Here is a 10,398-nt window from a genome sequence, read left to right on the forward strand (position 1 = left end):
GGGCCGGGCAGCTGCCCTCGACTGGATGGGCTCCCGGGGAGCAAGGTGCTGGGTGGGAAGAGGAGCGGCAACGGTGCACTACGTCGGGGGGTGGAGTTCGCCAAGGGGATCTGGGTCGGGGTGCAGGCTGGACCTGCTGTGGGTGAGTGGCTGTTTAGTTATCAAATGATGTGTAATAATGATGTAATGGGATGCCTCCCAAACAGTACCTGATTCCGCCTTATCTACTGTAGTGCACTGATGTAGGGTGCAGGCCATAGTGCTCTGGTGCAAAAGTAGTGCACTATATAGGGTGAGACTGTATTTGAGACTGTCACTCTTAGAGTGCTGGTGCTCTGGCAATTACTTAACTTCGACGGCTTAATTGGACCTGTGAGGAACCTGACATGTGTTTGAGATGTATGGTAAATGGTCACATGACTCCTGAATATCCCCTCTGTCTCCACTGTCCAGGCAAGCACAACGGGACAGTCCAGGGGAGGGTTTACTTCCGCTGTCCTCCAGGCCACGGGGTGTTCGTCAAGCCCTCCTGTCTCACTAGAGGACCCCCCTCCATGGACACCACAGACCCCCAGCCCCTGGTCCGATAAAATTCACTAAACTCCCCGAATTCCCAGTCTTTCCAGGAATCCCGGTTGGAATATTCCCAGAATCCGGAGGGAATAAGAAGGAACTCCAGAATCCTCAAACAGCATTTCTGGAAAARCTGGGAATTTGGGGAAAGTGACTTTCCACCCAGGACTATCATCTACAGGGGGTCCCCAGATCCACAACAGTTCCTACTACACCAGGCCCAGATCCAGAACAGTTCCTACTACACCAGGCCCAAATCCACAACAGTTCCTACTAGACCAGGCCCAGATCCACAACAGTTCCTACTAGACCAGGCCCAGATCCACAACAGTTCCTACTACACCAGGCCCAGATCCAGAACAGTTCCTACTAGACCAGGCCCAGATCCAGAACAGTTCCTACTACACCAGGGACAGCTGTCAGCGCTCAACAGCTGAGCCCCAAAACCAGCTCTTCTTCTCTCATTCTCACCCTCCCTCTGTTCCACTAGACATCCAATCATGTGTTGTCTGTCGGTATAAACGTCTGCTTTCCCTTTAACATATCTGTCCCGTGCGTTTTATGAAGGCATTTCATCGTTCAATATCGTTGTTCACTGAAAGTCAAACGCACACATCCAAGTTTTCTGCTGCGTTATTTTAGCTAGAGAGCGTGTAGATGGATAGACATGACCCACACGTGTTTATCTAACGGTAGTATCATTGAATCAGCTCAGCAGCTCATATTCCTGTTGAAACACCAGATCTTCTTGTAGTGGTCACAGACAGTTGTCATCTGGGGTGTGTGGATCCAGAATGTACTAGTGTTGATAACTCACTGATATCCGGATTGGTTATCCAAGTCACTGTGATATGTCGTCAGGGGTAACCAAAGAACTAAGGTTTCATATCTGCTGTTTTAACTNGTCAAAGTCAACATAGTGCCTAGGCCACGAGTCCTCCTGAACTTTTGGGCCGTCTGCAAACAAATAATGAATTGAACATGAATTCATGAATCTGAAGATGTACAGTACGTATGAGTGTGGTTGCTATGTTGCCCATGTAGGCTTCATTAGCCTGTTGTTGTTGGTGTACTGTAACACTGTGGAATGACAGATAACCCCCCCACTGAAACTGTGTGTGTGTGTGTGTGTACATATTATATGTGTGTCAAAGTCAACATAGTGCCTAGGCCACGAGTCCTCCTGAACTTTTGGGCCGTCTGCAAACAAATAATGAATTGAACATGAATTCATGAATCTGAAGATGTACAGTACGTATGAGTGTGGTTGCTATGTTGCCCATGTAGGCTTCATTAGCCTGTTGTTGTTGGTGTACTGTAACACTGTGGAATGACAGATAACCCCCCCACTGAAACTATTGGGACTGTTGCCATTGCTGACTGACTGAATCATGCTTCTTGCACTGGAGTGGATCAACCCTCGCAGAGTTCCTCACACAAGACTTCTGTCTTCCATTCAGGACAAATGAAACGTATGCTGTCCTATCTGTGCGTGTTTCTCAGTTTCTCGACTGTCCTACATTGTGCCTCTCAAGCGGGTGGAAACGGAGGTGTCCATGTTGGATCTATGCTGTGTCAACTCTCTGAAAGAAGCGACGAGGCTTCCTCTGGGTCGTATTCACTAGGCACAAAATGGAAGAAAACGGACTGAAAAGGGGAAGGAGTACGTGAACTTGTCCATTAAGAAACTCTTGTTTTTGTTTTGCGAAACATTTTCCGTTGCAGAACGTTTTGCTACGGTGTACACTAATGAATATGACCCCGGTTGTGAGGCTAACTTCACTGAGTCTACAAAACATTAAGAACACATGCTCTTTCCATGAGATAGACTGAGCAGGTAAATCCAGGTGACAGCAATCCCTTTTTGATGTCACTTGTTAAATCCACTTGTAGATGAAGGGGAGGAGACAGGTTAAAGAAGGATTTTTAAGCCRTGAGACATGGATTGTGTATGTGTGCCATTCAGAGGGTGAATGGGCAAGACAAAAGATTTAAGTGCCTTTGAACGGGGGTATGGTAGTAGGTGCTAGGGGTACCGGTTTGTGTCAAGAACTGCAACGCTGCTGGGTTTTTCACGCTCAACAGTTTCCTGTGTCAATCAAGAACGTTCCACCAACCAAAGGACATCCAGCCAACTTGACACAACTGTGGGAAGCATTGGAGTCAACATGGGCCAGCCTCCCTGTGGAACGCTTTCYACYCCTTGTAGAGTCCATGACCTGAGAATGTAGGCTGTTCTGAGGGCAAAAGGGGGTGCAACTCAATATTAGGAAGGTGTTCTTAATGTTTGGTATAGTCAGTGTATACTATAATGCATTGTGCCTCTCAAGGGGGTGGAAACTGAGGCTAGACTGGGCCTGACTGAAGGCTGGCTGGCCGGATGCATTATGACCTGAAGCTCACAGGCATTTACAATGCTCTCCACCAATACCCTGGACTGTAACTGTTAGGTTGAATGGACTGCGTAACTGTTACCCTGGACTGTAACTGTTAGGTTGAATGCTCTCCACCAATACCCTGGACTGTAACTGTTAGGTTGAATGCCCTCCTCCAATCCCCTGGACTGTTACTGTTAGGTTGAATGACTAACGATGAAGCCTACCTACAGTGATTTGCTCTGACAGCATTTTCTATGTTAATTTGACTAATGAGTAACATTTAAGTATTTTTTTGAAGAGGTACTCATGTCAACAAATGAATTTAGTTTATTTTACAGGGAAAGGTTTCTGTACAGCACTTCGAGATATTAGCTGATGTACGAAGGGCTATATAAAATAAACTTGATTGATTGATTGATTGAGAGGTGTGTGAACAGGGGATGYACACTATGAGGAAATGGGAGGGGAGAGATGATGTCAAATAGTTTTATAACCTGAATGATGAACCATGTCTCTGACATTTTGTATTTTATTGGAGCTGTGGATGTGGCTAGCTCTGGTCCAGGGGGTTAGTGCATTCCTCGCTAACGCCCTGGACCAGAGCTAGTTGTGYCTAACTGTGGTGGACCTGAGGAGAAATTGAATTTTAAAATGCTGTAATTTCAAGTAAATAAGAGGGGGAAAAAACAAGACCTTACTTTAAAGACGAGATCAAAGCTGCTCTCCCTAATGAGGAGTTGTACATATAAATGTATTTGAACATAGTATTATTTGCAATATTATAATGTACAGAATTGTATTTATATTGTATCTCAACAAACTGTTTTAATTGGTACAAAGATGTTCTAGAATACAGAACGTTTACAATCTAAACACTTGTTGTGTGTGTGTGTCGCCTCTTATTTGCATTCAATCAATTGAGTCAATGCAGATATTTATTGAGACTCGTGCAACTATTTCTTCCTGATTAAAGCCTTATTGAAGTGTTTGAGTCGAGTAGGAATAATTATACTGAACTAAAATATAAACGCAACATATAAAGTGTTGGTCCCATGTTTCATGAGCTGAAATAAAAGATCACAAACATTTTCCATAAGCACAAAAAGCTTATTTCTCTCCAATTTTGTGCACAAATTAGTTTACATCCCTGTTAGTGAGCATTCTTTGCAAGATATCCAGTGCCACCTGACAGGTTGGTGGCAATATCAAGAATCTGATTAAACAACAGTGATGCATATCAACGGTGCAGCTTTAGTGTCTGGGTGACAATTAACGGCCATTCTAAAATGTGCAGTTTTGTTCAACAACTGAACTAGTTCACAGATTGTTTATATTTGAGGGAGTGTGCATTTGGCAGCCTGCTGCAGGAAATGTCCACAGAGTGTTGCCAGAACAATTTAAATTAATTTCTCTACTATAAGCGCCTCCAACGTCATTTTAAGAGAATTACGTCCAACTGGCTACAACGCAGACCACGTGTACCACGCAGCCTAGGACTCCACATCGGCTTCTTCACCTGTGTGCTTGTCTGATAACCAGAGGAGTATTTCTGTCTGTAATAATGCCCTTTTTGTGGGGAAAAACTCATTCTGATTGGCTGGGCCTGGCTCCCAAGTCGGTGGGCTATGCCTCCCAGGCCCCCATGGCTGCACCCTGCCCAGTCATGTGAAATCCATAGTTTATGGCTAATGAATTTTATTTAAATTGACTGATTTTCTTATATGACACTGTTACTCAGTAAAATCGTTGAAATTGTTGCATGTTGTGTTTATATTTTTGTTTCAGTTATTAATGTAATGCTTCATAGTTGAAATGCTGTGTCTTTGGTGGCATATGTATTTTCAAAGGCTGTGTTTTAAGAGTGGTCTTCACTAGGTGGTGCTAGTTTACCAGTGAGTTAGAGGTAGTGGCTCTCCACGTGACCCAGAGAGAGACTGAGTTAGAGGTAGTGCTTCTCCAGCGTGACTAGAGAAGAGACTGAGTTTAGAGGTTAGACTCTCCACTGTGACCCAGAGAAGAGACTGAGTTAGAGTAGTGCTCTCTCACAGTGCCAGAGAAGAGACTGAGTTTAGAGATAGTGCTCTCACAGTGACTCCCAGAGAAGAGACTGAGTTAGAGGTGTTTCCACCAGAGATGATTGAGTACTCTCGCACAGTGACCCCAGAGATGAGACTGAGTTAGAGAGTATAGTGCTCTCCTAAGTGACCAGATCCGGAGAGACTGGAGTTAGAGATAGTGCTCTCCACAGTGACACGCAGAAGAGACTGAGTTACGAGTAGTGCTCTCCACAGTGACGCCAGAGAAGAGACTGAGTTAGCGATAAGTGCTCTACTGTGACGCTAGGAGAGACTGGGTTAGAGTAGTGCTCTCCACAGTGACCCACAGAGAGACTGAGTTAGGAGTTAGTGCTGCTCTCAGTTGACCAGAGAAGACGACTGAGTTAGAGTAGTCGCTCTCAGCACAGTGACCCGATGAGAATGAGACTGAGTTAGAGGTAGTGCTGCTCACACAGTGACCAGGAACGACTGAGTAAGTAGGTCTCACGTGATTCAGTAAGAGCTTAGTTAGAATAGTGCTATCCACAGTGACTCCAGAGAAGAGACTGAGATTAGAGTACGTGGTCTCAGTGACGCAGAGAAGAGACTGAGTTAGAGGTAGTGGCCTCCACAGTGACCGAGAGAAGAGACGTGAATTAGAGGATGTGCTCTCCACAGTGAGCCAGAGAAGAGACTGAGTTAGAGGTAGTGCTGCTTCCACGGTGACCCAGAGAAGCGACTGAGTTGAGAGGAGTGCTGCTCCCGTGACCCAGAGAAGAGACTGAGTTAAGGGTAGTATCTCCACAGTGACCAGAACAAGAGAACTGAAGTTGAGGTAGTGCTTCCACAGTGACGAGAGAGCGACTGAGTTTGAGGTAGTTGCTCTCCACAGTGACCCAGAGAGAGACTGCGTTAGAGGTAGTGCTGTCCACAGTGACCAAGAAGAGACTGAGTTTGAGGTAGTAACTTCTCACAGTGACCCAGAGAAGAGACTGAGTTAGAGGTAGTGCTGTCCAAGTGACAGAGAAGAGACTGATTAGAGCGTGTTGATCGTCACAGTGCACAGAGAAGAGACTGAGTTAGAGGTAGTGTGTCCAGTGACCGAGGAAGAGACTGAGTTAGAGGTAGTGCTCTCCACAGTTGACCTAGAGAAGAGCTTGGTTAGAGGTAGTGCTCTCCACGTGAACGCAGAGAAGAGACTGAGTTTAGAGGTAGTGCGCTCTCCAAGTGACCCAGAGAAGAGAACTGAGTTAGATGATAGTGCTCTCCACAGTGCCAGAGAAGAGACTGAGCTTGAGTAGTGTTCCTCCACGGTGACGCCAGAGATGAGACTGAGTTGAGGTGTGCTTCCACAGTGACTAGAGAAGCGACTGAGTTAGAGGTAGTTGACTCTCCACAGTGACAGAGAAGAGCTGAGTTAGAGGTAGTGCTCTCACAGACCCAGAGAAGAGACTGAGTTAGAGGTAGTTGCTCTCCACAGTGACCAGAGAAGAGACTAGTTAGAGGTAGTGCTCTCACAGTGACCAGAAAGAACTAGTTAGAGGTTGCCGGACACAGTGGGATTTTAGGCATGTAAATCTTGGTGGGCAAAATCCCAAAACAAATTTGTGATGCATGCCAGCAAAGCCACAACACAATAAACAATACATTCATTGCACTATAACAGGTGACAACGGGGACAAACAGTGCCCACAAACTGTTAGGGCCTACATAAAACTGTCCCAACAGCAGAGTTTTCTTTCCAGCACCATGGATGAATCCTTACCACTGCTACACCTGGTTATCAGCGGAGGCTTGTTGGCAGCGAAACAGTTCATTCAGACTCATTTACTGCCTTTAAAAAACATAGCTGATATGATCACTTGTTTAAACAAATGTGGTTTCTACTGACAATTAGATGTAAACTATGGCATAAGGGGACGACAAGCGGATAAGAGGATCGTAATTTTGATTCAAGAGCATTAGTGAGAGAGTAGGACAGACGTAGTCATATAACTGTTTATCACTTTTGAATTGTACAGCGAAGAATTCAGAACATGAGCCGTTCTTACAGTTTCTCTCTGCACACCAAGTCAGAACCATAGGATAAATAAAGGGGCATATTAGCAGACAATGAAAGCTCTTACAATATTTGATGATTACATTTTCTCTAAAACAGGCTATAGGCTAACACGTGCACCACAAGTCAGACAGTAAGCTGAGTTATGAGGGGGAAAGGGACCAAATATTAGGGGGAGGCACTTGGGCTACTAACAGCTTACTAACACAACATACACTTAGTATTACTTTTTTAGCTACAGTATACATATCTCCCTGGCATATATCATCATTAATCAGCAGTATCACAAGACATTTTTGGACTCACCTTGTTGTGTGCTCACTTGAACAGGAAGGTGGTGCGGTGGTCCTTCTTTTGGAAAATTTTGTCATCAAACTTGTCATCAAAGTCTGCTATTCTCTGATTTATGGTGCTGTCAAGACAACTGGGAATCGAAAGAAACAAGGTAGAATCATGAGTCGGTGATCTTCCGGTCGTAACTCAGAAAGAGCCCGAGTTCCCGACTTGGTATTCGGAGTTGGATAACTGTTCAAAACGTATTTCCCAGTCGGAGCATTTTTTTTCAGACATGATCAGTCCAATCAAAGCTACGGTAGATATAATGTGATTTGATGTAATTTTATCTGTGGCCAATGACCTTGAGTCTTCTTGGATGGGCACTTCTAATGTAACTCTATGGAGGCTTGAATTTTGAATTTTGAGCTCTGTCTAGATTTTGACGTGTCGAAGTGTCCCCAGGAATGACAGAACACTGAGCCAATCACGTCACAACTAGAGAACTGTCACGACTTCTACCGAAGTCGATGCCTCTCCTTGTTCGGCGGTGTTCGTGGTCGATGTCGGCGGTCTTCTAGCCATGCCGATCCATTTTTCATTTTCCAATTGTTTTGTCTTGTTTTCCCACACACTGGTTTTCATTTCCTCATTTGTGTTGTGTATTTAACCCTCTGTTCCCCCATGTCTTTGTTGGTATTGTTGATTGTAAGTGCATGTGCACATGTGTTTGACTGGTGCGCGTCGGGTATTGTGCCCATATTTTGTATTTTCTTATGCCGTCGGTTTTACTATTAAACTGCTCCGGCTATTTACCAAGTTCTGCTCTCCTGCGTCTGACTTCCCTGCCACCAGTTATGCACCCTTACAAGAACATTACCAGCCCCTACACTCTGTATTTTCTCGCTGCTGCCACAATTTCCGCTGCCTGCCCCACCACCACAGAAAGCACTGAGCTAGGATGAAACACCTGCATTTTGGAGATGCCTTACTCAAGAAAGAAAAAGAGAGACAATGTTTGTATGCGGCTTTATGTTACACGTATTAATGCCAAAATAACATGCAAAATAGGCAACAACAACAACAAAAATATATATATTTTTTTTGGGGGGGGGGGGTAAACAGGTGGGGCTCAAAACAGCCCTGAATGATGGGTCGCCACTTCCGGACAGACACTATCCTGTGTGACAGCAGTACATAGACCTATGGATGACAGACTGAGTTGTCAACATAGGTGTTTATTGTAAGCTCAGCTCTACATGAAGGGGACTTTGCCCTAAATGGCAACCTATTCCCTATATAGTGCACTACTTGGCTGCAAGTGCTGGGGACAATGCTGTCTGGATAGCTGCTTTTGACTGCTAGATTTACAGGGACTCCATCTGTGGCTTGGTTTTGTAAGGGGATCCTGCCTGCCTTAGCCTCAGACCCAGCACCCTATCACAATAGTGTATGGCTGGCTGGCCGCCTGGCTGTCTGTCTGGTCACTCCAAAGAGAGAGTTTCAGACCAATTCTTCAGCTGGTTCTCTGTTGCTCCAATTCCAAATTGACCCCCAGCTTCTGGTCCAGGGGAAGGCAACCCTGGTACTGGGGCGCAGCAGGAGCTTCATGTTTTTGGATTTAACTGACCTGAAAGACCAGGTTTGTTGAATTTAGGCAATCATACTGATCAATTAACTCAGTTGGTCAGGTGTGATGTGGTGCCTAGTTGGAACAAAATCCTGTATTACGTGCTGCACTACAGGAACAGGGTTCCCTACCCCTGCACCAGTCCATAGTAAACAGAGTATTTGAGCGGCGTTGAGCGGTCGGGAATCGCTCTTGGAGTGATGCCGCCCCAGCGCTCCACATCCTTCCCACGGCTCGGCATTCACAGGGGGGGGAAAGTCTAAACTTCTGATCCAAATTCGCTCCATTCATTAAAATCACCATTTAACCAACACCCATCMATTTTTGTGACTACCTGGACCTACCATTTGGTTTTGAAGTATTGAAAACCATATGATTTGAATGAAACGTATTTGAATTAACATGAAAAGGTGAATGTAAGAAGCGCTCATCATTTCAAAATGTTTTAGTAAACAGCATACAGTATAAACACTGTAAACAGGTCAGGAGCCTGACAGGGAGCCTAAGAAGGAACAACAATTCATTATTTAGGCTATATTATTTCTATTATTTCAAGCCTATGGCCTACAAAGAAAGACATTGTGAAGCATTTGCGAGTGCGACACTAGGCTGGTAGAGAGTCGGGACATTAGGAGCTCAGCATTTAAACAACATTTGGTTGTATTAAATTATTATAGTCTATAAATTGCGCACATAGGCTGTGACTTACTTAGAATTAAATACAAATTAAACGAAAAATGCCTTAATAGGCTAAAGTGCCTTTGAATCCATTTTTAGAAACACTCAGTTTGCGAGTGGTGCTTGCCATGGTGCCTGGAGAGCAGATCAGCAGCGCTTTCAGAGCCACTGGGGATGCTAAACACCCTTTTGGCCACTCCTGCCGGCTGGGCAGGGATGGAGTTTTTTAAATGTATGTATAAGGTATAGGCCTAAAGGTTTTTAGGCAAAATAACCCGATCAAAACGGAAAGCTCCTTGAAATGTGGAATATGCCAGGACTATTGGCCAAAATCAATGATGGCCTATTGTATAGATAATAAAACACAAATGAAGGAAACTTTTAAGAGCTCAGATGTTTTGTTTATAGACACTTTGCTACAATGACAGACTTAATTACTACCCATCTCAGTCCTTTTAGCATGTGCACGTAGTAATAAGTACACCATCATGCTTTCGGGACATTATATCACCACACTCCCTCGTCTTTATAAGTCATCTTGCTTTAACAACTTTATGTTTATCAGTTTCTTTATGTAAATATTTAATGAACTCCATGACAGTAGCTAAAGCAAGGGGCTCTAGCAGCACACAAGAAGACCACAAATGCATGCTGGGCCGGGCCGGGCCGGCCCTGAGCTGGTGAAGTGAGCGTTACTGGAGCGATATGGAGCGGGCGAGAAACCGAAACTCGCTCAGCACTCCAGTCAAATTGGGCACGCTCCTCGCCCCC

The 10,398-nt window shown here is 44.8% G+C and overlaps 1 protein-coding gene and 2 long non-coding RNA genes across 3 annotated transcripts in view; 2 read left to right on the plus strand and 1 right to left on the minus strand.

The window, feature by feature from the left end:
* nadsyn1 (NAD synthetase 1) overlaps nucleotides 1-10,398 on the minus strand; it is a 137,043-nt gene that overhangs the window by 71,993 nt on the left and 54,652 nt on the right. The window lies entirely within an intron of this gene.
* Nucleotides 55-919, plus strand: LOC139028829 (uncharacterized). The gene is made up of 2 exons (XR_011481059.1): nucleotides 55-142; nucleotides 454-919. It is a non-coding gene; the product is annotated as an uncharacterized lncRNA (long non-coding RNA).
* Nucleotides 1,679-3,628, plus strand: LOC111974173 (uncharacterized). The gene is made up of 2 exons (XR_011481058.1): nucleotides 1,679-3,295; nucleotides 3,377-3,628. It is a non-coding gene; the product is annotated as an uncharacterized lncRNA (long non-coding RNA).

The sequence above is a fragment of the Salvelinus sp. IW2-2015 genome, linkage group LG15, assembly GCF_002910315.2.
Source record: "Salvelinus sp. IW2-2015 linkage group LG15, ASM291031v2, whole genome shotgun sequence".
Lineage (NCBI taxonomy): Eukaryota > Metazoa > Chordata > Actinopteri > Salmoniformes > Salmonidae > Salvelinus > Salvelinus sp. IW2-2015.